Source organism: Erithacus rubecula (assembly GCF_903797595.1).
Source record: "Erithacus rubecula genome assembly, chromosome: 3".
Taxonomy (NCBI): domain Eukaryota; kingdom Metazoa; phylum Chordata; class Aves; order Passeriformes; family Muscicapidae; genus Erithacus; species Erithacus rubecula.
In genome coordinates this window covers 46,369,929-46,391,171 of record NC_136689.1, presented here as the reverse complement: position 1 = coordinate 46,391,171, position 21,243 = coordinate 46,369,929, and the positions used below count along the sequence as shown (strand labels likewise).

The window sequence follows — 21,243 nt, the reverse complement described above, 5'->3', positions numbered from 1 at the left end:
TCCAACCCAAAGTAATTCTCACAAGAACAACCGAGGTTTGGGATCATGTCACAGGAGAAAATCCTGAGGTTTGTTTCTTGCTCCCAAAGCTGCGTAAATTTAAATTATCATGGATCCATTTGAATGCTGATTTTGCTCCTGTATTCTCTTCATATGCTTCTAAAGCTCGCAATTACCTGTTAGTTCTTTATTGATTTAGTAGGTAATTCTGTCTAGTATTGCTGTTTGAGAAATGCACTGTAAGAATAAATGCACGAAGAGTAGTCAGGCATTTAGCTCTCTAATGATTACCCACATAGGAATTTAGAAGGGAAGACATTATTTGCATGTATGCGGTTAAAATTATTCAGGAATTCTGAGACTTTGCAAACAGTGTAATCAGTTAATGGAGCTGCATCAAAAAAAAGTAATTACACAGCTACAGAATATTTTCCTAGTATTAAGAATAAATTTGCATTTTCATATACATGCTTTGACTGAATACCATAAATCTATGATTGCACATTTGTGACCATATAAATGTGTATACTAATGTTGGGGAGATGTAGTGTGAAATAGCACATAAATAACAAAGCATTGATGAAATGTTTAGAATGCCTTTAAGTTAACAAGAGAGACTTATTAAAATCAGATGATGCTTCAGAGAATACTGCCCTCTGTTCTAGATTACGAATCTCTGCTATTCAAGTATTTTCCTCTGGGGTTTGGTGATAGGAGTGGGAGGAGTTGTATTTCTAGTTTCATCTGTTTCATTCTAATTTCAATCCTTGAATTAACTATGCAAAGGGGTGGGTTCTTAATTTAACTAGCTTAGGCTAAAATCTTAGTGGAAACATGCTTTATAGTCTTCTGTACAAGCTTCCACAACTTATTAAAATAAGTGTTATACTTTCATTAGTTGATCATATTGGGAATGTAGGTTTCTCACAACAAGCCCAAAACTTCAAATACTAGCTTGCTGTATATTAGTTCCTGCCAGTTTTAATAGCTGAGCCTTCTTGCCTTCACCTTCACCTTTGTCCACTGACACATTTTCCCTCTTGGTCAGGGCAAGATGGTTTTCTATTTTATTATTTGGGGGACCTGCCAGTAAGCCTGGTAGAACTTCTTTGCTTGAGTTTCAGGTCTCACCTCAGCTGTGGTTGCTGGTGCTGGCTCCTTTTGAAGTCCACCTCACTGTGAGGGAGTGGATGGCCTAGGTAGGGTGTTTGCAAGTGAGCTGCATGCAGAACCTGGCCTACAGAACAGTTTCTGTGGCTTTGATGTGGAGTGGTGGATGTTGTGGGAAGATGAGTTTAGGAAGGAGTATATATCCAACTGTAGTTGTGCACTTCCTGCTGTACAGAACTGAAAGCCAGAGTCCTCCTGTCTTTCACAAATAAGTTTGTAAGCTGCTGTCTGCCTCTCATATGGAGAGAACTCATTTGTCTTGGTGAAGAGTTGTAGATATTGACTAGATATGAAGAAGTTTTGCCCACAGAAAAGTCAGCCTACTTCTTACGCCCTCCAAAAAACCTTCTGCAAGACTGACATAACTGAACCTCAAATTTGGTGAAGGAGGCACATTTTTTTTGTCTAAAGTTAAGAAATCTGCATGAAATTAAATTTAACACAATGTATGATCCCATCTGTAAGCAAATATCAGTCTTTACAGTTGTAGATAAAAGATCAGATATCAATATGAAATGTTTCCTTTGGATTTAAGGGATAGTAGAACTGAAAGATCTAGTTGAGGCTTTGAATCTGTTTTTTGGTACAAGCTCAAAAATAAATATTTTATTTCCAGTAGATAGGAAACATTGAATCTGATATTCAGTTTATATCTATTCTGGTACTTAAGTGTATGTAGGTGGGGGATTGGTGCGTTATTAGGGACTTTATAGGTGACCAGCAACTCATCAGTGATCTCATTCTTTTATGCTAACTATAAGATCTTCTTTGAGAAAGCTGCCTATTCATTTAGCATATACTGAGGATTTGTCTATATAGGAACACTTGGAAGAATTAATCTAGACTAAGATATGCTTTGAAAGTAGATTAAATTACATAGCAATTTAAGGACATTAAGCAGAATTTTAGTGGCTTTAGTTTTAGTTTCTTTACTTCCTTAGTTAAGTAAATTAAATCAAATTAGAGGCATTTAAATTTTACTGAAATGCCTGTTTATGTTTAATGTAACCTTATTAACCTGCTTTTAGTAACGTTTATCTGCATTTACTTTCATTTTTTTGTTGTAAGCAAACTGGAGGAATGTTCAAACAAGTAGAAGTTAATAGAAGCCTGTTCAGTGTACAATCATAGTTTTTATATCTTGTGCACAAACATTCTGAGATTGACCAAGCCTGCCTCTCCACTTACTTATTCTATCCTTCTAATTCTCACACGCGCCATTTGCAAATTGTCAGTAATTGTTTTTATTTCCTCAAAGAGCTGTCTGTTTGAGAAATGCTAAGCGGTAGTATTTGTGTGGTAGTATTTGATTAACATCCTGATGGAAATCTGAAGTTTGGCTTTGTTCATTACTGTAAAGGTGAGGATTGAGCTGGGAAAATGAATGATTTACAGGAACTTTACCCATGAGTATGGTTTTTTCTGTGAGATTATGTCAGACAAACAGTTGTTTTAATGTTACACAGAATTCAGGCATCTACATCTGCTTTGGGTTCACTTGGCTTAGTATCCGTGTGTGAGATAAAATGTTGGTCTGTCTTTTGTAGAGCCTGAGATGAGGGGTGTATGCACACATTAATTGACATAAATTAAATATGGGGTTTTGTATCTTTTACAAGATAGTGGAGACAAAAGATGAGAGGAACATTGCTCTGGCTGACCAGCAGCTAACGTTGTAGAAGTTGATTTGCAAAATGGCAGCAGCAGCTTTGGACCTTTTAAAATATACTGCTTTTTATTTTTTATTATTGTTTGAAGCTGGATATAAGTCCAGTGACATGGGGTTCTTGAGAATAGTATATATTGTTTTGCACAAATATGAATAATTTGCTCTAAAGTTTAATGACAAATTACTCATTGGTATTGCAGTGTGAGGGCTGTATAATGCTGCTGTCTGAGGAGACAGACAGTGATTTCAAGTGTTCCTTCTGAATATGCAGAATGGTGATCTCTGGTATGTGTTTTTTCTGTACATGGCAGCATCTAGCAGTGTGCAGTTGTAACATCCGGTGATTTAAATTGCCCAATAATGCCTTTATACTCAAATCCATAAGAAACGAACCTTTCCTCTCCCACTCACAGCTCCATTGAGAAGTTAAATGTGTTGAGATACAAAAAGTATGTCAAATATGCATTTAAATGCCTTGGTTCTCTGATGATTTCATTTGATATGTTCTACATGGACTTTGAAGCATAATAGCGCATTGTCCTAAACTGATGGAGTTAGTCAGTGTTTGATATCTTCAACTGAACAAACACATTGTTTTAATGCTTTTTAATGACCTTTTAAATAGGACAATTGATTTTGTACATTTTTAAAGGGAAGCCAGGATATAGCTGAGTCTTCTTTTTCTTTTGGGTTTGAGCAAAGTAATCACAGATTTAATCACAGAATATTGTAAGTTGAAAGGGACCCACAAGGATCACTGAGTCCAAAAGCTATCAACAACTTTGGAAATTAACATCTTTAAAATATACACATTCTAGTGATAGAATTTGAGAAGTTGGAACTCTGTTTACCTGCTGATATTCACAAAACTTCTAGATGATGCACTTTAAAGGCAGAAGCTTATACCTTTGCTATTTAAAGTCACATTCCTGTGAATCTAGGTCAGGTGAGGGAGAAGGAAAGAATACAAAAAGCATACTTAGTAAATACTAGATTGTGCTAATAGCTGTTCTTGTCACTTTCTGGCAGTATTTTTGAAGTACCAAGTTTTAAGCCAGAAGGCATCATCTGTGAGTAAAGGTAAGTCAAATGATAGCTAGTTTGAATATAAGTAGATCAAACATGCTCTGTACTTAGCCAGAAATTTTTAAATATTGCCAAAATTATCTTTGTACAGATCTGCAGCGGATGTGAAGTGGAGGTTAGCTCTGTTGGATAGCACTGAAATAAGAATCTTGCCCCAAGATTGTTTTTAAAATTAACCTCACTTTTGCTTCCTTCTCTCCCACACACATTTTTGAAATGATGCTACATCTTGAGGTAACAATTTGGCTATTATCCTTTGTGTATGGTTTCTGGTTCTACAGTTAGGTAAGAGTATAAGCAAAATGTAAATTCTTTGGTAACTTGGTGGAAGATACTATTTAATCACAATCGCTATTTTTGCAAAAGAACCTCTCATGCTGAATATTCTTTTGAGTTACTTGAGGTTGATTTTTCATAAATAAAATTCTTAGTCATCTTCAAAATCTATGCAATATCTTAAAGAAATAAAGATTTTGTACATTTCAGTAGTTCATTGGTCTCCTTTTGTACCTTTGACTCCTTACTTTGTATGTAAGAAGCTGCTCTTCTGGATGTAGCATTAGCCTTGAATCTAGGAGTTAAGAGGTGAAATCCTTCCCTCATGGAAACAAACAGCAAAGAAATTTGATTAATTTTCTGCTTTAAGCCCTGACATTGACTTTATGTGTGACCTTGGTGTGAAGGTCTTAGCAGCAGAATTTATGCAGATAATCTGCACATTGTTTTGCAGCACAGGAATGTATCATGGGCACATGGCAAAGTTTTATACAAGTGAATGATACGCTTGGCAGTTCATGTTTTCCTCCTCCTATGTAACATAACTCTTGAGGATATATGAGGTCCTTCATGTTTCTTCGAAATATAGATAGCTTATCAAAGCAAGATGCATCTTCATCTTGGCTGAAGTCTTGCCTCAACCCTCTGCCCCGCAGCTGCATATCTTACATAGTTTATATCATGTACAGTCTTGGATGAGTAATTTTGTGGAGGGGAGTAGAGTTCTAAAATGCTGTGCAAATTGCCCCTTGCTATCAGAAGCCCATAGATGAATCAAAACACCTTCCTGTATCTGGGTAAAGATATATATTTGCATATCTAATAGCATATGCCAATAATATGTAAACTGGAAATTTTCAGGACATCCTTGTGAAGGATTTTGGGGTCACTGAACGTTATCAGTGAAAAAGCTTATGTGGCTTTATTGCAAATATCCACTCTTGAGGCTATTCTAAGAGCCTGAGCTCATGAATCATAGAATAGTTGGGGCTGGCAAGGACCTTAAAAATCATCTGAGAAAAGTAGTTCTTGATTTATATTTTGATATTGGGTTAGCAAACTTGTGGAGAATTAGGAATATGTGTGCGGAAGATATCAGGCTGTACAGTCAGTCAGGACCCCTTTCCCCCTCGAAGTCAGACCTTTGCTCCGTACCCGGCCGCACCCACCCAGATGTGAGCAGAAGGAAATGACACTGACTGCCCAAGCTATAAAAACCCTTGCGACCCTTCAATAAACGCCATTTTGCTGTCCACCGCGTTGGTGTCCAGGAGCATATGGACCGAGCAGCCCGGGATTAGGGCCGCTGTGCCGGGCTTGAACCAGGTCGCCACGCAACAAGTGGTGCCGAAACCCGGGAAATGATTACCGCCCGGGATTCGGGGATCACCTGGACGAGGACCCGGCGGCTGCACAGCTGGCCTAGTGCAGCGTCGGAGATGTCCCCGGACCAGTGAGGAGCATGGACGCTATTGCGAAGGTCGTGAGATCCACACGCAGTGTGTTATCGATTGTAAGCTTAAGGATTTTATTCTTGCGGTGCCGAGACTGTTAAAGATGGGGGCTATAGAAAGCCCGGTAGAAATTCTCCATCCAGACATATGGGATAAAGGCACAAGGGCTCTGGCCGAGGAAACCATGTCCTCAGGCTCAGGGAAAACCCTCAAATCGTGGGGCAGTTATCCAGGCTCTGCAAAAGGCTCGGCAGGAGCAGGAGACCTGGAAAGCCGCGCAAGCTTGTTTATTAGCCACGCTGCAGCTGGGGATCAGGGTAGCTACGCAAACGTGGAGGAGTTTGAACAAGCCGAGCGCGCGGATGCGTGGACTCCGGAACCCCCTCCGTGACCCCCGAGACTGGACTCACCACCATCGGAGTGGGGGGAGCGCACGCAGGCATTTTGGCAGGGGCTAGCAGAGGAGGCGTGGAATGCTGTTATAAGAGCAGAGCCCGAAGTAATTAATACAAAGGTATCCCCGCCATAGGTGTTTGAAAATGGCGCCAGAGCACGTGATGGGGGGTGGAACAATGACGCGGGGGGTGGAAATGCAGAAGGCTCGCTGAACGGTGCAAGTGCAGGCGAGCAGGGAGGAGGGGCGACCCCTGAGAAGGAGCTTAAGACCAGAGAGCTCATTTTAAATCAGGTCCTTATAGGGCAAGAACCTCTCCCAGCAGGAGGCGGGGGGCGCTCAAGGGGAGGGAACGGCCCGACCCCTGGAAGGAGGGGCGGGGTCGGAGCCCGAGAAAATGGCTCAGTAGTCCGGAAACATCCAGTCAGTTGACTTCCGGCTCGGATTCTGACTCGGGCTGGGAAGGGCGGCTGGAAAGGTGGTCAGAGGACGATTCTGACACTGACTCGCGCTTTAACAAAAAGGGAGCAGTAGCATATAAGATCACTAGCTGCAACGCTCCTGCATGGGTTAAGGGGATATCACAGAAAGATCGAACCCCACTTACAGACTGGCGGAAAATAAAAATACCAATCCAGTTCTTGCAATGAGTAGACCCAGGAAGGAGATCGCAGCTAACCGTAGCTCTAGCCACAAAACACAGATGTTGAAATCTACCTCCTCCCCATCCGATCTCTTAGCAAAACCAACCCTCTCCAGTCCATTCTTAAGTGTGTTAAATGCTACCTTTTTATTGTTAAACCAATCCAACCCGAACCTCACAGAATCATGCTGGTTACGCTATGATGCACAACCCCCTTTTTACGAAGGTGTTGGCCTTGATCTCTCATTCATCTTTTCAAAGTCAGACAATCCATGCTCATGCAGATGGCACACCCCCCGGAGAGGCATTACCCTAAGCCAGGTTACTTTGGCAATGCAACCTTGACAAAGCGAATGGGCAGCATCTGCCAGGAATTTGTCAAACTTAAGGGTTAAGTGCCTTTAGAATACACCTAACAAGATAGATAACAGAATATACCTATATAAGATAACAGTTGATTTGAAACTTATTTAGAAAACTTAAAATTATAATTTTGAAGGTGCTGCAGCTACATTTACTATTTGGTTCAACCTTAGGAAAACTCATAAAGGTCCAGCTGATTGTGAGGGCATACCTTAATGCTTTGCAATGCAGTGTGTGTATTATGAGCTGATGTGTGCCATATTTGGGCTCTTTCCTATTGCACAGCTTGTGTGCTTGGGCCACTCTCAAATCACAGATCTTCTTGAGAGGTATAGCTATCCCACATGCACAGGATGTTTAATTACTTTACGACTTCAGTTTTAAGTTGGAAGTGGCGGGTTTCTTCTTAGACTCCTGACTGATTTGCTAGTGTTATTGCTAAGGGGAATATCAAAGTGATTTTACCCTATGCTCCAGCAGGGAACATAGGAAAACATATATGAGCTATACTTGCTTCCAAAAGGATAGAATGGAGCTGTGTAAACTTAGTAAATAAAAGCTCAAATAAAATCACAGTGGCTTTAATTTGAATTTTCTTGTTGATTAAAAACTTACTCATTACAAGTCTAAAATCATCTTTACTTTGAAGTGAGGTTTGTGTTTATGATATAACAAGGAAATCTAATTCCATCAGATGCATATTATTTTACTGTTAGAGTTTTCTTTGCCAATGAAAGGAGAAAACCTTTTTTTCTTGATATGAAAAATTACTGTGCTATTGAGAAAGGGCTTTAATTACCCTAACTTGCCTAATGATAGCATTATCAAATAAGCACCCATTCACAGATTAATGACATCATATTTTTTATTCTGAATTGTCTTTGAAACTGTCATTTGATCTCAAATTATTTGTTGTGCAATAGTTGTTGGGTGGAGATTTGCTTGGATTTTTTTTTCTTTATTTATTTTATTTGTTTTTCAAGTCAATACGAAAACATTTCAGCAAGTATTTTTGTTTTGATGAGGCAAGATTTTTTTTTTTTGCCAAGTTGCTGTGAAAACTTTAGCTAATCTTGTAGTTTATGTGCTAATGTTAACTTACTGTGCCAAATTTATAAGTAGCCTTTGAAAGTAAGCATATGAATTAAAACAATTCTCACAAAAGTGCAACTTCTTAAATGCCAACTTTCAGGAATTTTCTTTATATGATAGGCATAGGGCTGGGACTGAATTTGTTTTGTTTTCAGATTGTGGTATATTGCAGTTTTAGCAGAGACTGGAAGAAGCAAATTAATTGCTGTTGTGGTATAGAGGCATGTCAAAGTTTGAAGAATTATGGAGTTTGTGTTGTGCTGAACTGGAGTGATGAAGTACAGATAACAGGACACAGCTGTAGCCACAAATTCGGCCTCTCAATTTGGTGCTGAAAGTATTGCATTATAATTGCTTTTCTACAATTACCATGTGGAAAGTCTGATGAATAAAACCAGATATGAAACATAGGGAAGCTTAAAATTCCTGCTGCTGCTGCAAAAGGTTTTTTGGGGCTTCATTGTTGTGGAAAAAAAGGACAACTTTACTAAAGCAAGAGCAGTGGTCAGGAGCTTATTGGGTGTCGAAAAATGCCACTGGTTTTTGGATCTAAGCAGTTGCTTAAAGGACTAAGAGTTCTCAGTGACTCCTTCATCTTACAGTCAGCATGGCTTGGAGGAGGATGGGAGCTGTTACCTATCCATGGTGTCACAGCACCTGTTTTTTCATTGACTCCAACAAGAGTTGGGAACATGGGGTTTATCAAGAGGTATTTCTGGAAGTTGCATAAATTTTGATCCAACTGAAGTACTGTGTGGAGGCCTTCCTATATAGGAAAGATCCAGTGAGGAGGTAGAGCACCAGCCTGTGAACTCTTGTGGGCACAGAAAACTTCAGTGTAGAGGTATTGTTCTTGCATTCTGTGTAGCTACCCTATTGCTGTGGGAATATTAATGCTCCAGGTATTTCCAGGCACAAGATAGTTGCAATGTAGTATCAGATCAGATCTAACACACAAGAGTAATACTGAGCAGTGCTAGTTTTATGAGCAGGAATGTTAAAAACAACCCCAAATTTACAGCTTGTCCTGTGTTCAGGTTGGCTGTTAGACATGCTAAGTTCACGTATGGTCCAAGAGCAAGAGCGTGAGCTGGGGTGGACTGGCTGAAGCTGTCACAGCTGTTTAGTAGAGTATCGCATTGAATTCCTATAAAACCAAGCGATAGCTATGGCCAGCCAAGATCTGCATGCAAATTTGCTTATCCCACAAAACCAAATCCTGTATAGGGCTGGAACCAAGAAGATGCTAAGTAATAAAAGACTGGGCAAAGTGTCTCCCTCCCCTTCCTCAAATGTTCTTATTCAGTGAGTGTAGCTCTATCCTGACCTGCAACATCCTGGTAATTGTTTTTGTCCTAGGAGTTTCCTGAATGCCCCATGGAAAATGTGACACATTTTAAAATTTAGAACAATGCAATGGGGCACAACTGAAAAGATAAAACCTTATTCTGCATTGTGACTTGAATCCAGATTTGGATTCTGGTGAAGAACTCTGATCAGTAAAGTGTCTGGAATATAAGATATTGAGATATCAAGCTACACAGTTGTTTCTTGGATATGAGAATTTATTTATGCACAACTTGGAATTGATAAATCTCTGGCCTTTTCAAAAGACTCTTCCTTTTTTTTTGCTGATATTTTAATATTTTTCAAATGCATATGACATTTTAGTTGGTTGACCAATAACCAACTGATGTTTGTGTCTGGTAGCTGAGGCTATGTTACATTTGGGATGTACTATTTTATTGTTTGTTTCAGCCTACTTTTGTGACTTTCAAACTGGGAATTCCATCTAGTCCTTCAAATCTATAAATCCACATTTTTGTGAGAGGAAGTAAGATGACAATTCTAACATTTGGTGTATAATAGTTTAGTGATGGATTGTTTTTTTTTAATTCCTCTGTTCATACTTACTGTCTGTCCTGGTTTGAAAGGACAGGTGTCTGCCAGTAAGGGCAGAAGTTTCCCTTTGGAATAGAGACTTTGGTTCCACTCCCCTCCCCCAAGTATTATGATTGTTTGAATCAAGGACTCTGAGGCAGAGATAAGGGGGTTGGGAATAACAGCTCTTTTACTAATATATCTAACTATACAAACAGAAAAGAATAACAGTTAAAATTGCTAACAGAATGAAATAGGTAACTCGGTGTCAGTCCCTTTAGATGCAAGCACGCTGTCTCTGTGCTTGGTCCAGAGCCCGGATTTGCCGAAGGGCAGGCGGAAAATGGAGGAAGGAAGGAGGGGGGGGGGGGAGGGGCGGCAGCGGCCACGCCGGTCCCGGGCGGGAACAGGCTGCAGCGGCGGCTCCTCGCTCACCGGGTGTGTCCGGGGGATCAACTGTGTCCGCAGAGGCAGGAGGCTGGAATGGGGCAGATGCAGGGCAGGTGATTGCAGAGGGTCTGGCTCTCCTGTCCTCGGCCGCGTGGCTGAACGATCCCAGGCGTCCTCCTCCCAGCTCGCCGGAAACGCGAGTGCCCTCCCAAAAGCCTCAGAGGCCCCTCCGGGGCCGTCCCCACCCACCCCTTTGTCTGGACTCATTAGGGACCCTGGGTGTAGCCTGGCCAGCTGCATTGGCATGATAATGGGAAAATTTCTTTCAATTGACACAGTAACAGAAAAACACTCAACCCCTAACATTATCCTCCCCGAATTTTTTCCATGCCATCATGCTACATCATATTGAAACCTTTAAATTATCTACATACATGTAGTTACAGGCACAGTATCATAGATAGTTCACCCTAGAACAAGGTCCCCTTGGGGTATGCATCGGGTCTCTCCATCCTTTTGCATCACCCACCAAGTGCAACCTGGTCCTTGAGCGAAAACCACCCCACGAACAGGATTGTCTTTGCTGGAAGCAGAGTTCACCCAGACAGTTTTCCCTAACATGCCCCTCAGGTGTACCACTGGAACCTTATCTCCATCTGCTGCTCCCAAGGGTTCTGACTGGGCAGGGCCTGCTCGGTTAGTGGAACCTCGGGTATTCACTAACCATGTGGCCTTTGGTAGATTGATCTCCCAGTTCTTGAAAGTCCCCCCACCAAGTGCCTTTAAGGTGGTCTTAAGCAGACCATTGCACCGTTCAACTTTCCCAGCCGCTGGTGCATGGTAGGGAATATGGTACACCCACTCGATGCCATGTTCTTTAGCCCAGGTGTTTATAAGGCTATTTTTGAAATGAGTCCCATTGTCTGACTCAACTCTTTCAGGGGTACCATGTCTCCAGAGGACTTGTTTTTCCAGGCCCAGGATGGTGTTCCGAGCAGTGGTGTGGGGCACAGGGTAGGTCTCCAACCATCCGGTGGTGGCTTCTACCATGGTCAGCACATAGCGCTTTCCTTGACGGGTCTGAGGCAGTGTGATATAGTCAATCTGCCAGGCCTCTCCATACTTATATTTGGACCATCGCCCCCCATACCAGAGGGGCTTCACCCGCTTGGCCTGTTTGATGGCAGCGCACGTGTGTCCTGGTTTGAAAGGACAGGTGTCTGCCAGTAAGGGCAGATGTTTCCCTTTTTGGAATAGAGACTTTGGTTCCACTCCCCTCCCCCAAGTATTACGATTGTTTGAATCAAGGACTCTGAGGCAGAGATAAGGGGGGGTGGGAATAACAGCTCTTTTACTAATATATCTAACTATACAAACAGAAAAGAATAACAGTTAAAATTGCTAACAGAACGAAATAGATAACTCGGTGTCAGTCCCTTTAGATGCAAGCACGCTGTCTCTGTACTTAGTCCAGAGCCCGGATTTGCCGAAGGGCAGACGGGAACGAAGGCAGGAGGGGAGGGGGGAGGGGCAGCAGCAGCCACGCTGGTCTCGGGCGGGAACGGGCTCACCCTCACCGAGGGTGGCGGCTCCTCGCTCACCGTGTGTGTCCGGGGGATCAGCTGTGTCTGCAGAGGCAGGAGGCTGGAAACGGGGCAGATGCAGGGCAGGTCATCGCAGAGGGTCTGGCTCTGCTGTGCTCGGCCGCGTGGCTGAACGATCCCAGGCGTCCTCCTCCCAGCTCGCCGGAAACGCGAGTGCCCTCCCGGAAGCTTCAGAGGCCCCTCCGGGGGCCATCCCCACCCACCCCTTTTGTCTGGACCCATCAGGGACCCTGGGTGTAGCCCTGCCAGCTGCATTGGCATGATAATGGGAAAAATTCTTTCAATTGACACAGTAACAGAAAAGCACTCAACCACCAACAACGTGTCACAGTCATGAATAAACTGAGAGATGCTGTCCATGGTTAAATCCACCCCTAGGTCTCGTGCCCACTTATAGGTGGCATCTCTGCCCTGATGGCCTGAGGCATCGTGGGCCCATCGTGCCAGGAACAGTTCTCCCTTGTGTTCCCAATCTAAGTCTATCTTTGAGACCTCTATCTGTGCAGCCTGATCTACCTGCTCATTGTGCCTGTGTTCTTCATTAGCCCGACTCTTGGGAACATGGGCATCCACATGACGGACTTTCACGGGGAGCTTCTCTACCCGAGTGGCAATGTCTTTCCACTCATCAGCAGCCCAGATGGGTTTTCCTCTACGTTGCCAGTCAGCCTTTTTCCACCTTTCCAGCCAACCCCACAGAGCATTGGCTACCATCCACGAATCAGTGTAAAGGTAGAGCTTTGGCCATTTCTCTCTCTCAGCAATGTCCAAGGCCAGCTGAACAGCTTTGAGTTCAGCAAGTTGACTCGATCCACCTTCTCCTTCGGTAGTTTGTGCAACCTGTCGTGTGGGGCTCCATATGGCAGCTTTCCACTTCCGGTTCATCCCCACAATGTGGCAGCAACCGTCGGTGAAAAGGGCGTAGCGTGTTTCATCTGCTGGCAGCTGGATGTACGGTGGAGCTTCTTCAGCCCGGGTCACTTGCTTCTGCTCCTCTTCATCAGCGAGACCAAAATCTTCACCTTCTGGCCAGTTTGTAATTATCTCCAAAATCCCAGGGCTATTTGGGTTACCAATACGGGCGCGCTGCGTGATGAGGGCAATCCACTTGCTCCATGTGGCATCAGTGGCATGATGAGTAGAGGGAACTTTTCCTTTGAACATCCACCCCAGCACTGGCAGTCGGGGTGCCAGGAGAAGTTGTGCTTCTGTGCCAATCACCTCTGAGGCAGCTTGAACTCCCTCATAGGCAGCCAAGATTTCCTTCTCTGTGGGAGTGTAATTGGCTTGAGACCCTTTGTAACTACTGCTCCAGAATCCCAGGGGTTGGTCTCGGGTCTCACCAGGCACCTTCTGCCAAAGGCTCCAGGACAGACCATGGTTCCCAGCTGCAGAGTAGAGCACATTCTTTACCTCTAGTCCTGTCCTGACTGGGCCAAGGGCCACTGCATGAGCGATTTCCTGTTTGATCTGGGCAAAAGCTTGCTGTTGTTCAGGGCCCCAATGGAAATCGTTCTTCTTGCGAGTGACCTGGTAGAGATGGCTCACAATCTGGCTGTACTCAGGGACGTGCATTCTCCAAAAGCCGATAGCACCTAGAAAAGCTTGTGTTTCCTTCTTGCTTGTTGGTGGGGACATTGCAGTGATCTTATTGATGACCTCAGTGGGGATCTGGCGCCGTCCATCCTTCCACTTCACTCCCAGGAACTGGATCTCTCGGGCAGGTCCTTTGACTTTGCTCTTTTTAATGGCGAAACCGGCTCCCAGCAAAATCTGGATGATCTCCTCTCCTTTCTCAAACACCTCCATTGCTGTGTTCCCCCACACAATGATGTCATCGATGTACTGCAAATGTTCTGGAGCCTCACCCCTCTCCAGTGCAGCCTGGATCAGTCCGTGGCAGATGGTGGGGCTGTGCTTCCACCCCTGGGACAGTCGGTTCCAGGTGCACTGCATGCCTCTCCAGGTGAAAGCAAACTGAAACCTGCACTCTGCTGCCAAAGGAATGGAGAAGAATGCATTGGCAATGTCAATGGTGGCATACCACCTTGCTGCCTTGGACTCCAGCTCGTACTGGAGTTCCAGCATGTCCGGCACGACAGCGCTCAGCGGTGGAGTCACTTCATTCAATGCCCGATAGTCCAATGTCAGTCTCCATTCTCCATCAGATTTCTGCACAGGCCAGATAGGACTGTTGAAGGGTGAGTGGCTCTTGCTGACCACCCCTTGGCTCTCTAGATCACGGATCATTTTGTGGATGGGGATCACAGCATCTCGATTTGTCCGGTACTGCCGGCGGTCCACTGTCATGGTGGCAATTGGCACCTGTTGCTCTGTCACTTTCAGGAGTCCTACTGCAGAGGGGTTTTCTGACAGTCCAGGCAAGGTGTTCAACTGCTTAATGCTCTCTGTCGCTACAGCAGCTATTCCAAAAGCCCACCTGAACCCCTTTGGGTCTTTGTAGTAGCCGTTCCTGAGGAAGTCTATGCCTAGAATGCACGGTGCCCCTGGGCCAGTTACAATTGGATGTTTCTGCCACCCCTTCCCTGTCAGGCTAATCTCAGCTTCCAGCAAAGTGAATTCCTATGATCTCCCTGTCACCCCAACAATGGAAACAGGTACCTTCCCCACATGTTCTGATGGTATCAGGGTGCATTGTGAACCAGTATCAACTAGCACTTTATGTTTCTGTGGCTTTGATGTGCCAGGCCATCGCACCCACACTATCCAATAGGTCCTGTTATCCCATGCCTCTCCCTGGCTAGAGGCAGGGCCCCTCTAGCCCTGGTTATTATTTCTTTCCTGAGCATACATAGTGGAGGTTCCTTCCAGGGGATCTGACAGAACATCCTCCTTGCTGTAATACCCTGCACCTTGCTTGTGGGAGGTTGAGGCTACCTTCATTTTAGTGCGGCTCCCTCGGTTAGCATTTCCCTCCCTGAGCTGACGCACCCGTGCTGCCAGGACAGAAGTGGGTTTCCCATCCCATTTTCCCATGTCTTCCCCATGGTCTCGCAGGAAAAACCACAGGTCAGCTCGTGAGGTGTACCCTCTCTCCCTAGCTGGGGAACGTGAAGCTCTGACTTGGGGGCCTGTGACTCGTAATGGTGCTACGCTGATCTTCCTCACCTCCTCAATTCTCTCCATCATCTCCTCCCTCATATCCCTCATCCTATCTTCGACCTGTTGGAGGTCCCTGACCACGGCAGAGACATTGGCCTGCATTGGGCCATTCATCATGCTCTCGAAATTTCTGAGTTTATTGGCAACAGAACACACTGTCTCTGGACTGTTATCGGCATTAATCATTGCTGTATAGGTGGTATATTGAGATGGACCCAAGGTTGCCAAATTCCATAACATCTGCCCTGTGCACTTGACCTTGTCAGGGTCATTGTCATGCTGTCCATCCCTCCCAAAGAGTACCTCTAATACTGCTGTCTCTCTCAGCTGCTGGATCCCATCCTCAAGGGTCTTCCAGCGCATCCTACGGTGGTGCTCCTGCATTCTCTCTCTGTGGACAAACTTCTCTCTCACACTCATTAAAAGCCGGTCCCAGAGGGAAAAGAGGCCTTGCTCCCTTACGAATATCTGGTCCACACCTGAATCCTGGGCCAAGGATCCCAAATTCCTGGCCTCAGTTCCATCCAGTTGAACACCTGTTCCCGTAAGGTCCCAGACCCGGAGTAACCAAGTTGTAAAAGGCTCACGGCCCCGCCGAGCAATGTCTTTACGCAGGTTACGGAGACTATCGTATGAGAGGGACTCGGTGACAATCTCAACCTCTGGCTCCCTTGCTGGTTGTGAGGACCCTCCTTGCTGATCCCCATTATCTAGGTGCCTCGTTTTAATCTTAGATTTCCTAGTTTCCACAGGAGCAACTGCTGATGGCTGTGGCTGCTCCTGTGATCCAGCTGGAACCTGGACAGATACAACATCTACGGGTTCCACTGCAGCACCATCTGACTCTCCCTCTTTAGGGCAGAGGGAGGGTTTCTCACCAGCTGGAGAAAAATACTCCTTCATCATCTGGCTATGCTCTTTCAGCATTTGGCCTACATCCTTCACTAGAGCCCCCACCCACTCTGGATGGCTCATTTCTGCAGTGGGCTATTGGGCATCATCCCTAGTCCCTTGGGCAGGTATCAGAGTTGTCATCCAAGCCAATATTCCCTTGTTTCTGAATGCTAAGTAAAACAGGCCAATCAGCAACACCAGCCACTGTATAATAACAGTGGCAATTAAAACAGATCTGAAATCCTAGAGAACCAGTGGGGTACCCTCAAAAAAAACTGGATGATGGGTTGGGAAAAAATTTCTCTTGCACTCATTACCTCACAGTAAGTACCATTACTGAAATAGCCCCAGAAACACGCAGTTAGAGTACGATAGCTCCGGATCCATGCAACCGCTTCCGAGAAGAAATTAAAAACCCATGAATTTCTGACACAATCAATTCACCAAACCAATCAGATAATAGCCACAGCAACCTTGGTGAGGGGGCCCAAATTCAAAAAAGGGCTTGCAAATGGGAGGGAGATGGCTGTGACCACATGGAACACAAACCAGATTAAACCAGACAGCATATTGCCAGTTAAGAGAGCTGTTATTCCTGTCTTAACTCTCAACTCAATGCCCTCTGCCGCACGTTGGGCGCCAAAATCTGTCCTGGTGTGAAAGGACAGGTGTCTGCCAGTAAGGGCAGAAGTTTCCCTTTGGAATAGAGACTTTGGTTCCACTCCCCTCCCCCAAGTATTATGATTGTTTGAATCAAGGACTCTGAGGCAGAGATAAAGGGGTTGGGAATAACAGCTCTTTTACTAATATATCTAACTATACAAACAGAAAAGAATAACAGTTAAAATTGCTAACAGAATGAAAAAGGTAACTCGGTGCCAGCCCCTTTAGATGCAAGCACGCTGTCTCTGTGCTTAGTCCAGAGCCCGGATTTGCCGAAGGGCAGGCGGAAAATGGAGGAAGGAAGGAGGGGGGGGTGAGGCGGCAGCGGCCACGCCGGTCCCGGGCGGGAACGGGCTGCAGCAGCGGCTCCTCGCTCACCGTGTGTGTCCGGGGGATCAGCTGTGTCTGCAGAGGCAGGAGGCTGGAACAGGGCAGATGCAGGGCAGGTCATCGCAGAGGGTCTGGCTCTGCTGTGCTCGGCCGCGTGGCTCAACGATCCCAGGCGTCCTCCTCTCAGCTCGCCGGAAACGCGAGTGCCCTCCCAAAAGCCTCAGAGGCCCCTCCGGGGGCCGTCCCCACCCACCCCTTTTGTCTGGACTCATTAGGGACCCTGGGTGTAGCCCGGCCAGCTGCATTGGCATGATAATGGGAAAAATTCTTTCAATTGACACAGTAACAGAAAAACACTCAACCCCTAACACTGTCATAATCTTGAAAAGGAAAAACATTAATAAATCAAAATGGGTTAAAGATCAGACATGTGGTTTTATTTTAATAAGGCATAAAGCTGCAACTATACTGAGTGTACATTGTTCAGCACTTGTTCTCTGGGGCATATGAATCAGTCCTTTCATTACTGGTCTGGAAGCATTTCCTTTGGTGGCTATCCTGCATTTTGATTAGAAAAAAATACTTGGTGCATTACTTTTGGTGCTTATGCTCATGGGAAAAGTTAATATTTAAAAAAATCCTAAAAAAACAAGCATTTTGTGGCCATGTGAGATTTTTATTTCTTGGAGTGAGTTTGCTTGCTTGATTTGTATCTGTCAGCAGAAAGGGGATTTTGAAAGAAGGCATAGTGAGCCTGCAAGCTTGAGGAAGAGCTATAATTTGCCTGGTTACATCTTGTGTGTCTGGGATGTGTTTTCCCAAAGGCTGCAAGGAAGTGTGCTTTGGAGACTGCAGTGTGAGTGTTGAAGAAGACAGCAGGAAATGTGTGTTTCTTCGAGCTTTTTCTCATTGCTGGTTGTTAGTAGCTGCTCATGCCCCTTGCTGCCATGCCTACACAACCATTCTCCTTTCGGTGTCTATCAGTATTGTTGAAAGAGCCTGCTAAATGAAGAAACCAGCTTTCTTTTTTTAATTTTTAACCTTTACAGAAGCTACCGGAACTGCTTCTGCAGAGCATAGGTTGTTTTGATCTGACATTTAATAAAAATACAGGAAGAATGAAATATCAATGTACGCATCTGGATTTCTCAAATTGGCAGTGAAAGTCTTGTTTCCCCATGCTTTAAAAGCCTAAGAAGTGCAGAGAGATATTGGTGAGGGTTAAAATGTGTCTGTTGCATCTCAGTTGGGATGTACTTCGTCTGAGATGAAAGTTCAGCAGTAGGCACAAAATCTCCACCAGGAAAAAATGGTTGGTGTGTGTGAATGTAATCTCTTTGAGGAAGTGGAAGATGGCTTAAAGAATGGGTCATGTAAAAGAAAATAAAACACTATCAGAAAAGAAAAGGAGGAAAAAAGTCAGAGGTGAGAGATATGAATTATATAGCCAGGCTAAATGTATTATGCTTAGATTTCTTCTGTGAATGAATGTCCTGTTTAAAAATAAATAAACAAATATATCCCCACTTCATCCTTGTTGAAAAGAACATGGTAAAACTCCTGACAGTTGCTATTCTTTGTAAGAGTAGATCATGTGAAAATTTTATGTATTAAAAGCAAGGAAAGTGCATTAAAGTCTATTCCATGCTTACTTTAGTGGGTCTTAAAACTGTCATCGCTTTAAAGTTATGCAAGAGCAAAAATAGGATCTTAAACACAAATGCTTTTTGTCTCCTATGACTTTTAATGCACCTGTTATAAGTCAATAATTTAAAAAATCTAAAAGGAGATCAAGGTCAAATTATGCCTTAGCTAACATTTAATCTAATAGTGCTTGAAAACACCTTTTAGGGGTGTCATTACTATCTTTGTCATCTATAAAGAAATGCAATATATTCTTAAAAATTTGAAAATTTAGAGGGCCACAATTAACTGGCAGAGACCTGTAATCTTTCCTTCTCACACACAGCCTAATAGCTATGCTGAATACATCATGATGTGTATCAGCTCAAAAGGAAAATGTACTAAACAAGCCTTTTTACTTCTTAGCTGCTAGAGGAAACTGCCAACCTTTGGCATGGTTAAGTTTCTCTTAACAGAAAGCAGCAATAAATAGTATAGGCAGCTTGGCTGGTGACATGCAAAGATACCTTGCTGTCTTCTTCCTTTTAAGGTAGGATTCTTCTTCCTTAAATAGGGTTGGTTAATGAGCCAGAGGAAATGGTAACAGATTTAGGAAATGAACTGTTAAAACAGGCACATCCTCAATTTACTGGCTATAGTTCAGTTTGATCTTGTTAGAGATGAAACTGAAAATTGGGATCCTTCGTAGCTGTGGGATTTTTAACCTTGCTGTTACGTTATGCATCTTCAAAGCAAGAGGCAAGCATTCTCTGTCATGTGCCTGTCTCTTTTTACATCTGTATTTCCACTTCAGCAATGAAAGTACTAAAAGCAAAGACAGGAGAGTAGGGTAGCTAGCAGTCATCCCACTGTGTAGAACTACAGAGATTATTTGGGTCCAGAAAGAGGTAACTGGGACAAGACAGAAGAGGACTTCCTGTCATGGGTGTGCTGAAAGTAAAGCAGTTGCCGGGAATGGCTGCACCAATGAAACTGATTATTTCTGAGCAGAGAACAGTTTAAACTTTCAGGGCTCTAAAACCAAAGCACACAGTGTTTGGCAAAGTCACTTGTATTAAATGAGGAAAGCCTGAGTAAAATGAAGAACGTGGTAGAGAGACAAACAGTAGTTGCTTGCTGGGCTGTTTTGCAGTATTTGCATTTTAATTGGTTCCGCAGACATTTGTGCATGCATTGGAGATGCTTAAAGTAAGGAAAAACAGCTTTTTATGTAAAGAAAACTGGCAATGAGATTCCAGACTTGATCCCTACAGCACGTTCTCTGTGCTCTTGCAGTCTTGGCTTAAATGAAAACAATGGTGATGCATTTGTTTTGCCTGGGAAAATAGTTTCCCTTGTTGATTTGGTTTAAAATATATAGTACACCTAGAAGTGTATTTGTCGTTTTGTCTTGGCAATGAATCTTTTAATTTGGAAGAGTAAGATAAATAAAACACATTGGAAAATAAATGCAACCAGAAAAGGATTTGCTCCTTTCTGTCCCCTCTCAGACTGCTTATCTGGGATCCTTGTGAGATTGTGAGAAGCACTGTCTGATGGGTAACTACTCTGAAATGCTTAGAAAGAGCACAGACCATTTCCAGCAGACCCCTGGAAAACTGCATCTTCATTTCTACCTCTCTGGTTTTAATGGACGGTGTTGTATTGAGTCTAAGGAGGGTTGCAAGAAATAGATAAGCCAGTCTCTACTTTCAGGGCCTTGAGGGCTGGGAGTGAAATACAGTTAAGATCTGTGGGAGTAGTCTACCAATCACATGAATAAATAAGGCAGCTGCCCTTTCTGGGTAATCTGTTAGCATGATTTAGATACAATCTCCTGTAGCCTCTAAATGCCTGTCAACTGTTCTGAGTGGTGCTCCATTTTATACTTGGTGGCTGGAGGACCAGAGAACCAAAGGGCAAGTACATGGCCACACACCAGGCCTTTGAATAAGAGAAAATTAAACACAAGTGTTCTTGCTTCCAGGTTTAGCATCATTGTCTTTGAAGCAGAACTCGGTTCATTCAAATAGTGTGATTGCAACATGTGTTAGAGAGTTCTCTTTAATTAGTGCTTTGGGGAATAAACTTGGAAGAGGTAGCGTCTGTTTGCAGGTGAGGGGTTTTTTTTTGTTTGTTTTTGTTTTTGTTTTTGTTTTCTTTTTTTTTTTGGTGGTCTGTCTCATACTAGCTGCTAATAATTACTTCTCTCAAGGACACCAAGGTCAAATGAGAATCTGGGGCTTTTATGTGTCAAGAAGTTTGTTTTTTCAAATGCTAAAATACATTTTTCTGACTTGTTATTATGGGAGCATTAGACTTTGTCCTGGGCACTGATGCAGCAGATTTACCTTAGAACACGTCTGCTTCAGAATCTTTTTCGAGTGCCTTAATTAGTTAATGTAATCTTTCCAGTCCCCTCCCCAGTCCTAATCCAAATTGTTGGAATAGTGAGTGAGACCAACAAGGTAAGAGATGTGGCTGAAATAAATCTAATTCTTTAACACACTGACAAAAGAGCTTGTGAAGGTGGTGTGGCTGTAGGAATCTGCTTCAGAGTTTGAAGAATGAAACATGTGAAAAGGAAA

General features: G+C 43.7%; 1 protein-coding gene across 8 annotated transcripts in view; it reads left to right on the top strand.

Moving 5' to 3' along the window:
• The window catches only part of ELMO1 (engulfment and cell motility 1), a 335,189-nt gene that overhangs the window by 25,775 nt on the left and 288,171 nt on the right, over positions 1-21,243 (top strand). The window contains exon 1 of one of the 8 annotated variants that reach the window (XM_079302633.1): positions 1,125-1,199. The exons of the other annotated variants lie outside the window; for them this stretch is intronic. The gene's annotated coding sequence lies outside the window, so the exon portion shown is untranslated. Of the gene's footprint in view, positions 1-1,124; positions 1,200-21,243 lie in introns of those variants that run through there. 8 annotated transcript variants of the gene reach the window in all.